Raw genomic sequence first — 15,511 nt, 5'->3', positions numbered from 1 at the left:
TCTTTTTCAATAAAGTTAGGCTGCATGGCCAACACCCATGCCGCCCTAGCCTCAAGGGCAGACCATGCAGTATATGCACAGGATGGAGCCATAGATCAGTGGCAGAGCTTCTGCTTTGCAGGCAGAAGGTCTTGTGTTCAATCCCTGGCAGCATCTCCAGTTAGGGCTGGAAAAGAGTCCTCCTGCCTGAAACCTTGGAGAGACGCTGCCGATCAGTGTAGACAATACTGAGCAAGATGGACCAAGGTTCTGACTTAGTAAAAAGCAGGATCTTAGGTTCCTATATTCCTATCCCCACTGCCCAAAAGGTGTTTTAGGGCTTGATTGCCCATAGCAGTTGCAATCTCTTCCTCTTTCTAAGGCAATGGGGCCGTAGCTCAGTGGTAGAGCATCTGCTTTGCATGGAGGAGGTCCTGGGCTCACTCCCTGGCAGCATCTCCAGGTAGGTCTGGGAGGGACTCCACCCTGCAGCCTTGGAGAGCTACTGCCAGTCAGTGCAGACAGTACTGAGCTAGATGGACTAAGGGTCTGGCTCAGTATGAAGCACCTTCCTATGATCCTATCTGCTATATAGAACCCTATAGACTATTTGGGGGATCAGATGATTCAGTGGCCTGCCCTGGATGGCTGTGCTCACCATGCCGAAGTGGCCAATGGGATATGTAGAAATGTGGAGAGGAAAGCTGGTCTTGTGGTAGCAAGCATGACTTGTCCCCTTAGCTAAGAAGGGTCCACCCCTGGTTGCATATGAATGGGAGACTAGAAGTGTGAGCCCTGTAAGATATTCCCTTCAGGGGATGGAGCTGCTCTGGGAAGAGCAGAAGGTTCCAAGTTCCCTCCCTGGCAGCATCTCCAAGAGAGGGCTGAGAGAGACTCCTGCCTGCAACCTGGGAGAAGCCGCTGCCAGCCTGGGTAGACAATGCTGAGCTAGATGGACCAAGGGTCTGACTCAGTATATGGCAGCTTCCTATGAGTCGTGTTATGCAAAGTCAAGGCAGTGCAGTGGAATGAGGAATATTAATAGTTTAATGAAATAAATATTATGTACAGAGAGGCAAGTGCAGGCTGCTTTTCCGGGCTCTTGCTGCTGGCTGTTTGTTAGCCCCGCCTCCACTCCCAGACTGGAATAGAAGTAACTAAAGCCCCATGCAAAATCTGGCCTGGATCAAGGAATGGATTAACCTAAAACACCATAGGATGCTCCTAAAAGCTTCACACAGCCAGCTAGTCTGTAAGTGGGGGGCACGTTGGTACATTGTTGGCTACTGAGGGCGAGTGATTGAGGGAGGGGGTGCGTCGCAACCACCCAAGTTAAGTTCCCGATATTCTCCACCTGACACTCTCCATACTGCTCTACATTTGTACGTAAGCTTTGAAGTTGGGTGGAGAATGTCACGAGAATGTGAGGAGGAGATTGTGAGGAACAGACTTGGGCAGGTTTGAGCATCACACCTGCCAGGAGGACGTGTTTTTGCTTATTGAACTGCCTTCCAAAGGCAGTTCACACAATTATTCCTCCAAGTTTGGGAGCTGTGTATGCTCTTGTTTTAGGATCGTGTGTGAGAGAAAAAGCGAGGGAGGAGGAGGAGAAAATGATCCTCTGGAAAGAGGAGCTGGATTGGACAGCAATCTCTCAGACCCAAGGTAGGAGGGAATGCCGCCGGATCCAGCTCCTCCCTCCCAGGTGATCACTTTCTCCCACCTCGCGCTTGCTCTTTCTTTTAGGAACATAGGATGCTGCCATATACTGAGTCAGACTCTTGGTCTATCTAGCTCAGTATTGTCTTCACTGACTGGCAGTGACTTCTCCAAAGTTTTGCACACAATCACACAACAGGAGCGTACACAGCACCCCAACCAGGGTAGGACACTTCTCCTACTCTATTTACAATTGTGTAAATGAGCCTACAGACTAGCTGGCATACACGTGAAGCTGTCCAGATGCAGACAAGCTTATTCTGCTAAAAACTGGGAAACCACGATTGTTTTACTGTTAATTGTCCTGTTCATTTTATCTTTCCGGATTTGTTTTACAATGGTTGACATGGTTTCAACTGGATTTTTTTTTTATGATGTTGAAATGCTATTATGAATGCCTGCTTGAGGACATTGAATGACAGCACATAAATACTGTCAATAAAAGCAACTGTTGACCAGATAATTCAACAATATAATCAGTCAATCGGGCCTCAGGATGAAACCAGTTATTTCATAAATAACACCCAGCGTTTGAGAACACCAGTCCTGCATTCACTGACAGCCAAACTAAGTGAAAAGAAATCTGTCCGATCTACATGGCATTTCCAACATTTGTATCTATTGGTGTTAAATATTCTGTTTGACCTAGATGGAGGTAGATACCTGTGATAAGCAGCTTATATCAAGCCTCCATAAAGGACAGACCTAATGAGAATTTTTTTAATCGAATCAGCGATCTTCACCCATTACTTATCTGTCCCACTTTCCATTTATAATGATGTTTTTTTCAAAATGTCAGGAGAAAATCATGTCGTGCTGTTTCCGCACTTCAATTTGTTGGTTCATTATAAATTATTTGCCTGTTTATCAACTTGAACATTATGTGGGAACTGAGTGTTTCATTGTCTCTCTCTCTCCACTGGTTCAATGTCCTCGTTTTTCCTTATTTCAGCTCTTATATGTTTGGTGCAGTTTTGTTTTAAAAGACAAATAAATGTAATTTTTAATATTATTCACAGATGATATAGGGCTGAGATGATAATGGCATGAATACAACTCCGCTGAGGATATGGGGAAGTGAAAAGAGGAGCGAATCATCAGTTTGGGAGTGGAAGAAATTATTGATGGGTTGGGGTATAACAACTCACTGGCCATGCAGTGCTTCTACTGGAAACTATAAGCTTTTTAAAAAAGATTGTAAGCCCCTTGGGTGCAGGGGACTATTTTTTTCAGTTTATTTTGCAAAGTAAACCATTTTGATAATTTTTTTGTTGCTGAAACATGCTTGTCTGCACACAAAAGCTGGCAACTTGTTCTCAGGAGTATTTGGCAGGAAGGAAAACCTGTGGACCATCAGAACACAGTGAGCTGCCATATATCGAGTCAGTCCCTTGGTCCATCTAGCTCAGTATTGTCTACCCAGACTGGAAGCGGCTTCTCCAAGGTTGCAGGCAGGAGTCTCCCTCAGCCCTATCTTGGAGATGCTGCCAGGGAGGGAACATGGAACCAAGATGCTCTTCCTAGAGCAGCTCCATCCCCTAAGGGGAAGATCTTACAGTGCTCGCACATGCAGTCTCCCATTCATGCAACCAGGGCAGACCCATGCCTCTGCCCATGTCCTGGTCCATATCTGGTTCAGGGCCCTGCATGGTCTTGTGGCAGTGAGCATGAATTGTCCCCTTTGCTAAGCAGGGCCTGACTGGGTTTGCATTTGGATGGGTGAGTACATGTGAGCGTTGTAAGATATCCCCCTTCGGGGATGGGACTGTAGATAGTGATAGAGCATCTGCTTTCACGCCTAGAATCCCCGATTCATTCTCTGACAGCATCTCCAGGTGAGGCTGGGAAAGACTCCTGTCTAGATTCCTGTCTAGAAACTTGGAGAATCCACTGCTAGTCAGTGTGGACAGTACTGAGCTAGATGGACTAATGCTCTGACTTGTTATAAGGCAGCTTCCTATGTTCCGATGGCTTCCGTTGACTTGTGAAAAATCTAGTATGCAGGCCTTGGTCCTACCATAGGCATTTAGTGTCCATAGAAATCAAGGAAAGCTGTGTGGTGAAATCTTTCTTTTCACTTTGGGTTCTCCTTCTCTGTCGTTCTCCCAGGCATTTAATTCTGTCCCTTTAAATCAGCGCTAAATTTGCTAAAGTGGGCAATTCCTGTAGAATCAGATGGGAGACGTTTCCTGAGCGTCAAGCACCGAAGCAGCCACCGAGGAAACCGAGGCAGGTTCCTAACTGCCAAAGTCATTCCAAAAACATGCTGGATGGGAGCTGGGCCGAGAGAAAGAGAATGTTAATTCTATAACGCCACTTGGCCGCGGAAGGAGAAAACATGTAACATTCATGAATGGGGTTCCGTCTATTTCTCCTCTTTAATATGACAAGCTTCTCACTCTGCCTGCTCTTTCCCCCCTCTTTAGCAACTGAAGCAAGAATAGGAGGCTGCATTCCATCTGCTCCCCTCGAACATTAAGCTGATGTATGCAAAATGGGAGATCGCTGGAAGCCCCGTGGATTTCCGTGAAGACGGGGAGATGCACAGGAAAGGCACATGTGTCACTGGTTCCAACTGTCATTTTACGGCTATCTGAGAAACGCCATCTGCGGTGCTCAGGCCTCTGCGGCAGGAAGGTCTGTAGCGGGTCCAGGAAACTGTCACCTATAGTGCCGTATTGTTTCCCATTAGTATCTTTATTACTTTTTCATTGGAGGACGGCGGGGAAATCCCACCTAAATGGCAAAGAAATGTGGAGGATTTGCAGCCGGTGGACTTGGAACAGGCTGACCCCAGTCAAATCCAGTTTGGAAAGGTGGTTCACGCAACCTGCAGTTTGCAGGACAGGTATCACCTATAGGAGGAAACTACTCCTACTAGTAATGATACATAGAGGTCATTCATACAATCAAAAATGGTGTTCTACTTGGCTTTGGGTGCTGTTTGTGCTCCCAAATCTCAGTTGTGTGGAAGCAAGGCAGGAGGAAACCCTGGGCAGCTTTTTCTCTGACCTTGCTTCCACACAATCACTTCTACCCAGGTTTCCCTCCCACCTTGCTTCCACACAACTGAAAACTGGGAGCACACACAGCTCCCAAACCCAGGTAGAACACTGTTTTGGATGGTGTGGATGACCTCAGATTAGTACGACTATGGAAATGTCTATACCACTTTGAGAGCAAAAGTTCTCACAGTCATTTATATATAAAAAGAAATAATGAATACATAAGACGGTTCTCCCCAAAGAGATGACAAACTAAAAGGAAACAAGATAGGCACCAGCAACCACCACTGGAGGGATGCTGTGTTGGAGAGGGTCATAGCAATAGAGGTTCCTCGGCTAAACAGAAGAGAGCCATAGGAACCTAGGAAGCTGCCTTAGTCAGACGATTGGTCCATCTAGCTCAGTATTGTCTGCACAGTGACTGGCAGTGGCTCCTCCAAGGTTGCAGGCAGGAGTCTCTCTCGGCCTTATCTTGGAGATGCTGCCAGGGAGGGAATTTGTAACCATCTGGTGCTTCTCCCAGAGTGGCCCCACCACATGAGCGGGAATACCTTCCAGTGCTCACACATGTAGTCTCCCATTCAAGTGCAAACCAGGGTGGACCTGGCTTAGCAAAGGGGACAATTCATGCTCACGACCACAAGGCCAACTCTCCTCATCACTTAAAAAGGTAACTCTTAGCGGGGCTCAGTTGGAGGGCAGGACCATCGCTTGTTGGTAGAGCATCTGCTTTGCATGGAGGAGGTCCCAGGTTCAATCCCTGGCAGTGTCTCCAGGTAGGTCTGGGAGGGACTCCACTCTGCAGCCTTGGAGAAGCCACTGCTAGTGTGTGTAGCCAATCCTGAGCTTGAAACACCAAAGGCCTGGCTCAGTCTAAGATGGACAAAGGGTCTGATTCTGGTCTAGGAGTGAGTGCTATGGTTAAACCTCAGTGAAAATAAACAGTGGTTAATGTGATGTCTGAATGGGCCAAGAATATGGCACCTTCACATGCTCACATGATTCAGTGCATCTTTCCTAAATCAGGTGAACCATGGGCATCTGCAGGACTTTTTTTGGGGGGGGGGGGCAAAGCCAGCATCCAGTACCCCACTGCCTGAAAGTATGCCCCATTAAATTCAATGGGAACTGGCTCAGTCCAGGGGGGAACTGCCCCCTCCCCCCCGGAAGCCCATGGGGTGAATGCAGATCTGCAGAGTGCCCCTGGCTCAAGGGGTCGGCTTCTGCCCGCACCCTTTAAAGCTGACTAGGAGACCAAACGGTGGCGTTTTATCCTTGCCACTGGGCGGACTCTTTTCTGACAGCAGAGATGGTGGCAGCTGGGAGCTGGCCGTGGAGGTTCTCTCTCTGCCCGCCAGCAGGTGGGCCCTTGCCAAACGAGCAGCTCATTAGCAGTTTCAGCGGCAGGGAAGAACTGGCGGTGGTGGTCTCGAGAACAGGCTGGCTGCTCAGTTCAGCACTGCTAGAAACAGCTGGAGGCTCAGGGGAGGGGACTAGGCCATCTGTCAACACACACACACACAGACCCCCTTTAGGCTTTGCAGGAGGGTCTCCTTGCCCCCACGACCCCTGGGATGAAGATTCAAGGTGCGGGCAGAAGCCACTGCTTATCAGTGCCGGCTCTTTTGACACCCCCTCTTTGGACCTGCCTTCTGGGCAATGCTAGCATTTTGGAACACCTGTTTCATAAGGCAGAACATTCCTATTACTTCTCATCAGCAAACCATTTGATTGATTGATTGATTGATTGTTAAATTTATATACTGCCTTTCATTAAAAGAATCCCAAGGCGGTTTACAGCAAAATTTAAACACAAGATGGTAAGAAAGACACAATTAAAATATTAAGTGAAAAATATTGAACAAATCTGATTAAAAATTTAGAACAAAAGCATAAAAGCAATACAGAGTACAAAGAGCAGCAGCAGAGAATCAAATAAATGCCAGGGCAAAAAGCCAAGATTTTACACTCTTTCTAACAGCTGTGATGGAGACCGAGGAGCAAATAGCCACCAGGAGAGCATTCCAGAGTCTGGGGGCAGCCACGGAGAAGGCCCTGTCCCGCGTGCCCGACAACCAAGCCTCCCTCATTGCTGGCACCTGGAGCAGATCCCCCTCAGATGACCTCGTCCAGCGGGAAGTAACCCTTGGGAGCAAGGGTTTTCAGTCAATAGCCTAAACACCCCCCCCCATCAATAATTATTAGAAACATAGGAAGCTGCCTTATACCGAGTCAGACCCTTGGTCTGTCTAGCTCAAGATTGTCCACACGGACGGGCAGCAAGATCTCCCTCAACCCTAATTTTTTTTAATCATGTGGCAGCCGTGGTCACTGGCAGCTGCGGTAGCCTCAGTGCAGGGAGCCCGGGGAGGGGAGAGGGGATTCCCATGATGCACCACACACTTGTGCGGTGCATCATTGTATTTCCAGGGGCCGGGATGACACTTTACGACCCCTGACCCTCCCCGCAGCCTTGATGCACTGGGAATTGTCTGGCCGTGCGGGGAGCAGGCCAGCAATGTTGGCTCGATAGTCTGCGGGGAAGGTATGTTTAACCCACCTTCCCCGCAGCCCGCCCTCTAACCCATCTCCGTAATCAGGAGAAGAGGCTCTGGAGAGCTGGTTTTGTAGCAAGCACGACTTGTCCCCTTAGCTAAGCAGGGTCTGCCCTGGTTGCATATGAATGGGAGACTAGAAGTGTGAGCACTGGAAGATCTTCCCCTCAAGGGATAAAGCTGCTTTGGGAAGAGTAGAAGGTTCCAAGTTCCTTCCCTGGCAGCAGCATCTCCAAGATAGGGCTGAGAGAGATTCCTGCCTGCAACCTTGGAGAAGCCGCTGCCAGTCTGTGAAGACAATACTGAGCTAGATAGACCAAGGGTCTGACTCAGTATATGGCAGCTTCCTAGTTTCCTAAGGCAGCTTCATGTCTGTCGCTTTGCATGTAGGAGGTCCCAGGTTCTATCCGGGCAACTCCAGAACCGAATTTGAAAGAACCCCTTCCAGAAACCATGAAAAGCTGCTGCCAGGCAGTGCAGACTATACTGAGTTAGGTGGACCAAGGGTCAGACTCAGTATAAAGCCGCTTCCTGTGTTCTAACCTAAGCAACTTTTTACCTCCTACAGGTCGGCACCCATTAGAGCAGCAGGTTCCATAGAGTGAATGAGAAATTTGGGAGCATCCCTGATTATGCTTTTAGAATATGAGAGTGGGACATTTCCTGGGCCAAGAGCACCGGCGACATTCTGTGAAGTTCCCCCAACTCTCTGTTCCAAACCTGCCATTTTAACTGCCTTATGGATCAGTCTGCGATTGTGGCTTCGCTAATCCCTTCCTCATTAGCTGTGCTGTAATCTCCTCAGGACACGTGAACGTACTTATCTCTGTGTCTTTTGCAGCCTCGATGATTCCATCAGAGCTTAACAAATGCTTGCGAAACGTTGGCAAACTGTAAACAGGATCAATTTGTTCCTTTACAAGACATGGTTGCGTCGGGCCCAGAGGGTAACAAGCTGAAAATTGCTGTACAGAATTCAGTTTGGGGAGGGGGGGGACCCAGAGTAGATGACGATACTGTATATATACAAACCACATTACTGATTTGTATTTCAGGAATATCCAGGGGTCCTGGATTTACTGCCAAGTGGTCTCATATGCTCACCAGCAGTATGAGGACATTCATGCAGTCAAAAACTACGTTCTACCTGGGTCTGGGAGCTGAGTGTGTTCCCAATTTTTAGTTGTGTGGAAGCAAGGTTGGAGGAAAAGCTTCCCAGGTTTTCCTCCTTCCTTGCTTCTACAAAATCACTTCTGCCCAGATTTAACAGTTTCCTTGCTTCCACACAACCAGAAATTAGGAGCAGCACACACTGCTCCCAAACCCAGGTAGAACACAGTTTTTGACTGTGTGAATGGCCTCTATGAATGACCAGTCACCCGCATGGGGCCTGCTACTAATCTTGTAATCACTGACCAGAGGGAAAAAAGTAAGGCTAATTGAAAAGTCCTAGCCCAATTGCTCCACCAACTTTTCAGCCCGTGAAACTTGAGGGTCCAATTTCAGCCATCTTTCAGGGGTACCTGAGAAATTCCGGGTAATTTCTCAGCTACTGGCAGGGACGTCCCCCTGCCCCAGAATTTTTGGGCCATAGTAACATAGGAAGCTGCCCTCTATGGAGTCAGACCTTAGGTCAGGCCTGCTCAACTTAGGCCCCCCCGCTGCTTTTGGACTACAACTCCCATAATTCTCAGCCACAGCAGCCAATAGCCAGGAATTATGGGAATTGTAGGCCAACATCTGCAGGAGGGCCGCAGTTGAGCAGGCCTGCCTTAGGTCCATCAAGCTCAGGATTGCCTCTGCACTGACTGGCAACGGCTCTCCAAGGTTTCAGGCAGGAGTCCTTCCCAGCCCTACCTGGAGATGCTGCCAGGGATTGAACCTGGGACCTTCTGCATACCAAGCATTTGCTCCACCACTGAGCCCTATCATGTCAATGAATGATATTGACATAATTCTAACCTGCCTCGAGATCCCTTGATGTGCTGTTTCCTCTGATCAAGACTGTCCCCAAATTGCTGTAGGCGAAACACAGTGGCGAGATGGAGATGCGTGAAGCTCCTTGAGAAAAGTTGCTAAGCTTATTAAAAGACATTTTTAGCTTTCCTTGAAATCCCCATTGAAGTTTCATCCGAGGAGTATCCTCCCAATTTACTTCAGACATTAGCAACACTACCCTTAAGGTAAGGGCTGATGGAGACATTTAACTAAGCTGACCTCTCTCTCTAATTCCTCAGGAGTTGGCCAAGTAACGTCCCTTGGTGGACTTATTCAGTTTCAGGCATGCGACTTTAATCCTTCGTTTGACAGGTGTAGATACTGAGAGAATGCAAATTCCTGTTGTGATTATCCTCCTGCTGCCGGCAGACAGGGACAGATGTACTGTGCTCTCTCCAACAGAAAAGAAATGTGTGGAAGCTTTTGCCAGTGTGGGTCTTGTTTACATGGACAGTTTTCTCTAGTTTACTTCATCCCATTCATGTCCCTGAGGAATAGGGGCTGGTTCTTCCCTTCCCTTCCCAAAACTTCCTACAATGTAGACTCAAAACCTCTTCATTTAGGCATTAAGGCTATGCACATGACCGCTGGGTGGGCAGGAAGGCTGTGCTGAACTTATCTTCCCCCAGGTGATCCTCTGATGCTGGTAGGATGTGTGGATCGTGCTGCCTACGATCCAGGCTGCTTGGAGCAGTGTGGATCTCCAGCTTCTGGAGATCCCAGACTCTGGATATACCACAATACACCATGCAGCAAGCATGGAGAGGAGAGCTGGTCTGGTGGTAGCAAGCATAACTTGTCTCCTTAGCTAAGCAGGGTCTGCCCTGGTTGCATCTGAATGGGAGACTAGAAGTGTGAGCATGGTAAGATATTCACCTCAGGGGATGGAGCCACTCTGGGAAGAGCAGAAGGTTCCAAGTTCCCTCCTTGGCAGCATCTCCAAGATTGGGCTGAGAGAGACTCCTGCCTGCAACCTTGGAGAAGCCGCTGCTGGTCTGGTTAGACAATACTGAGCTAGATAGACCAATGGTCTGACTCAGTAGATGGCAGCTTCCTATGTTCTTATGGGAGAATCCCTCAGGAGTTGGATACTCTAGACGCCCGACTCTGTGCATGTCCCACACGATCCTAGCACCCACACGACCCTGGCTAAAGGCCGGGGTTAAAAGTAGGGTTAGGCAGGCAGGCACTGGCAGAGCCGGGATTGGTCCTGATCCCGGGGCTGGACATGAGTAGCCTAACCCAGGCTGGGCTGCCCTAGCCTGGGTTAGGCTGCTTGTGTGGATAGCCTTATTATGGTGGACTGTGTACAGATGTTTCTACACCTGTACATGTTTTTGTTTTAATGAGGCAGAGTCACAAGGATGTTTGGGCCACAGCATGGAACCTATGGGACAGGACTCCACCACAAGCTCATAGGAAGCTGCCTTATCCCGAGTCAGACCCTTGGTCCATCTAGCTCAGTATTACGTACACTGACTGGCAGCGGCTCTCCAAGGTTCCAGGCAGGAGTCTTTCCCAGCCCTACCTGGAGATGCTGCCAGGGATTGAATCTGGGACCTTCTGCATGCAAAGCAGATACTCTGCCACTGAGCTATGTCCCCATCCCCTAAGGGAAATATCCCTTCAATGCTCATACGTAGCCACCCATCCAAATGCAAACTATATCAAACCCTGCTTAGCAAAAGGAACAATTCTTGCTTGCAACCACGACGCTGGTGGGACACGCGGATCATGTCATGAGTTGCACAGAGAACAGTTTGTTATGGGGTGGCTAACCAGTAAAGTTGTTTTTAAAAAATCTATCTGTCTATCTATCTATCACACACATCTAGCTTTTGCTGTCTATCTGTCTGTTTGTCTGTCTGTCTATCTAGCATCCTGCTCTTTACTCTGTTGGACAGCTCCTGTGCCTCGCTGGTAAGCAGGGAATCTCAGCCTCTCAGCTCCGATACTGGGAATGGGGCCATAGTTACCTCTTCTGCCTCACTGACACAGTGGTGCAGAGAGAAGGGGACCTGATCTGTTTGCCAGAGTTTCTAGCCGGAGGACTTCTGGCGCCTTACACTTTCTTGCCCTGTGGCTAAAATCAATTGAGCGGTTTGACAAAAACAGAAGGATGATTTTGACAATCACTGCGTTTGACAAAAGCAAGGTGGATTTCTGTAAGTCCGCCTGCAGTGTCGGAAAACTTCTCCACTTTAGGGAAATGCAAACCACCCACCCCAAATCATTGCTATCCTTTTTATTAAGTTAGGGGTGGGTGGAAGGTGGGGGGAAGAGAGAGAGGGAAAATGCATAAATCCAACACACACACACACACACACACACACGAATGCGGATAGTTAAAATACAGGTTTTCAGTAGTGACTATTGAGTGATATTAAATGCGGGTCCATAGCCATGCAGAACAGAGGGTTAGCTGCAGGCTGTCTGGAGGAGGAGGCTCTCTGGTGCCCCCCTCTTGGTGGATAGTCGAGGAGTTTGAGGGCTCTGTGATTGGGGAGTGGGCTGTAGGGATGTGCATGGAACCGGTTCGGGGGCCCTTTTACAAACCACCGAACCAGTTTGAACGTCCATCAAGGGACGTTCAAGGGAAACCCTTTGCTCTATGGCCATGCTACCTCCCCAAGTCCAGCCCAGACAAGGGGATTGGCCATAGTCCCCCGGACCCACTGGGGACCCCAGTTGGGTCTCCCCAATGTGGTGGCATAGTCAGGCCTGCAAGGAACTCAACCAGCCCCGCTGAAGTGCCTGCTTTGCAGCTGGAAAGCGGCCAACTGAAGGGTCTCCTCAAGAGGAGGGCTGACAGCCAGACTCCTCGTGAGTAAACTTTGTTTGGTTTCAGTCTCCAGGGAAAGGGAAAGGCCCTTTCCTAAGAGTATTTAGGTCACTTCCTTTCCTGGGCTGGTTGCTGCTCAGGCAGGATGGAGTCTGTTGAGCTCTCACTCATTCATTCGTTCATTCATTCATTCAACATATTTTTATACAGCCCCAAACTTGCCTCTCTGATGCCAGCTGGAATCTAGAACGCCTGCATTCATTGGCCAAATTCACCTGCAACGTGGAAGCCGCGGGCCAATGAGACTGCCTAGAAATGGGGGAGCTGGCTGGGCGGGCTTCCGTTTTGCTTAAAGGGCAGCCCACACAGCCAATCAGGGAGGATGAGAGGAAGGAACTTCCTCCCTCAACTCCAGCCCAGCCGAATGCAGCCTCTTGTGCGGCATCTGGATGGCAGGGAGGGTTCCTTGACCCTCGGTTTGGAGCAGCTAAACCTCACTACAGACCGAGGGTTCAAACTGTAATTTCGTCAGTGGGGCCTCGGGTTGTGCCATGGATGTGACCGGAGTTGACTAGGCTTGGACATAATGGTAAGGAAACCGTCCCTCCAACTCTGGAAGCCGGCAGGGGGAGGGAGAACCATCAGACACTTTCCTACAGCTGTGGCAGCACTCCCGGAAAACTGTGAGCTGAACCCCTAAACAGGCCCGGGGTGGTGGTGGTCTGGCTCAACCTCGAATCAAACTGGGCTCCGACCCTCCGGCTCAAGAGCGACTCCTGGTCAGTGTAGACCAGGCCTGCTCAACTTAGGCCCCCCAGCTGTTTTTGGACTACAACTCCCATAATCCCCAGTCACAGTGGACAATAGCCAGGAATTATGGGAATTGTAGGCCAACATCTGCAGGAGGGCCGAAGTTGAGCAGCCCTGGTGTAGACCATAGTTAGACAGACCAATGTTCTGACTTGGTATAAGGCAGCTTCCTATGTTCTTTGGGGTGTCTGCAGGACATTTTCTGGTGGGGAGAGGCAAAAGCTGCAATCCTGTACCCACTTCCCTTGGAGTAGTCCCCATTGATTTCAGTGGGAATGGCTTGATCCGGGGGGGGGGGGACACAATTGTCCCCCTCCCCAGAGGCTCATGTTCTTGCCTGTTCTTTCCCCCACCACCTGAAACAGACTTCTTGCAGATTCTAGAAACTGGGTTTATTTGTCAGATTTTGTAAGATTTCCTGGTGGCTTGTGCATTTTCATTTTGTAAAGATAATTTGCTTGCGACTAGCCCTCCCGGTACAGATCCCTGCCTCCAGCACTGGCTCCTACTGAGTTGTTTCATTTCGTGTTTAAAAATTGCACTTTCCCCCACTTGAGCTGCTGATGTGTCAGTATAGAGTTCATTATCGCCTGCAGACCTAGCATCTGGAACAGTGTGCAGTGAATTTTTTTTTTTTTTTTGGTAAATAATGTGAAACAGGTAGGAAGGAACTCATGCAACGCACTGAAAGGTGGCTTCTTTAGTAACTGGAGACATTTCCTCCTCGGCACAGAGCTCTCACTCGCCCCAGTTCAGGTCTGGGTACACACAGATCTATTTTCTGATTCTCTAAGAAAACACAGTACTATTTGCTGAACCCAGATACCAAATCAAACCGAGGAGAGTTCACCTATCTCGAAAGGCAGCACAGCCAGAAAGTTTTAAAAGCCCGACTAGGTTTACATCAAGGATGTTTCCAAAATTCTTCTTGAGGCTCTCCTTATGTGCAGTGTGGAGACCCAATGAGGGTTTTGTGGGGAAAGGGGGGCTTTACCCGCTCTCCCCACAGATGATTCTACGCCTAGCCCTGGGCAGCTGGATTGGACACCCACGCGATTACCGGCTCCGTCACAGAACCGGTAGGGGTGGTGGGGATTGGTGGCTGCCCGTCCCCCAGAAGTCTCAGCATGCCCCATGTGAGTGCCTGGGGCATTCTGGGTGGACTGGGGTTGAGAAAGGAAGTCCCTCCCTCTCTGCCTTTTTCTTGTGGGCTCCCCAGAGGCATCTGGTGGGCCACGGTGGGAAACAGGATGCTGGACTAGATAGGCCTTCTTGGGCCTGATCTGGCAAGGCTGTTCTTATGTTCGTAGCCTAGGGCCATCTAGATACACAACATGTGTCCCTACCACTAAGATGTGGTCCCTCCCCAGCATCTGAATGGCTTGATTCACCGTAACAGGTCACAAGGTGTGAGGGAAAATGTCATGGATTAGAGCCCCTTTGAACATGTATGAAGATGGGAAAGAGAGAGAGAGAATTTTCAGACTCCGTAACCCACCAACACAACCAGATGGGAGCATTTCTATAGAATTTATAGTCCATTCTATATTCCAGCCTTCTGTGTCTGAAAGGCAGTAGACTTAAGAAAAATATGTTTTTAGAGAGCATATTTATCTCTTTGTAAATCTGTGGCTTCCCAGAGACGGTGCTTAGATCTGTCTCCTTGCTACTCCGTGGAAAATAAAAAGTGACTTCACTACTAAAATGTTTCTGATGAAGTCCAGGACTCCTGAAGAATGCATAAGGAAGCTCTTTTCTTCTCTTAAGCTCATACAGCCATAATGAAAAGGCCCCTTGACAGCATCAGAGTGGATGGAAAGAAACAGTGGTTCTAAGTGAACCAGAAATGTGGCCCAGAGGAGTTCCTTACTACAGGAAAATGGAGAAGGGGAGGTGGAGGAAAGCGTTCTAATTGTCTCACAAGAGATCTGTTCTCCAGACACTGCCAGGCAGATCAACAGTGTGTCTGCAGTTCAGTGCAGGCCAAACGATGCCTCCAAGAGATCACAGCAGTGCAACTGAGCAGAAATGAAGGGGGATATACATTTTGCAGACACTTGCATTACTCACAAAAGAAACCCCTGCTCTTTGGTGCTTCCGCACACTCGTTGGAGAACGAGGGGAGCGCTAGGGAAAGGAGTATCTCTGTCCCTGGTTCCCCAAGCAGCTGCTGCAATTGTTCAGGAAGCTGCCTTCTGCTGAGTCAAGTCATTGACCTGTCTAGGCCACTCCTCTCTACACTGACTGGCAGCAGTTTCCCAGGCTCCTAGGTAAAGGATCCAGCAGTCAAGAAATACGCTGCAGACTAGCACTTGGTAGGGTTGCAATGAAAGCCTTGGAAAGGATATTGAGATGTGTCTATACCTACAAAGATTAGAATCGTTCAGACCATGGTTTTCCCCATGACACACTATGGATGTGAAAGCTGGACCTTGAAGAAGCAAGGTCCAAGCAAGGTGAACTGCCCTGAGCCATTTTGGAAGGGTGGTATATAAATCTAATAAATATATAAATAATAAATAAGATAGAAAAAGCATTAACGCTTTTGAACATGGGTGCTGGAGAAGACTTTTGAGGAGACCATGGACAGCCAGGAAAACAAACCAATGGATCATAGAACAAACCAGAATTTCCACTCAAGGCACAAATGACCAGGCTCAAAC

The sequence above is a fragment of the Hemicordylus capensis genome, chromosome 17 (genome assembly GCF_027244095.1).
Source record: "Hemicordylus capensis ecotype Gifberg chromosome 17, rHemCap1.1.pri, whole genome shotgun sequence".
NCBI classification, from domain to species: domain Eukaryota; kingdom Metazoa; phylum Chordata; class Lepidosauria; order Squamata; family Cordylidae; genus Hemicordylus; species Hemicordylus capensis.
The sequence above is the reverse complement of the archived record's forward strand: the minus strand, read 5'-3'. Positions refer to the sequence as shown.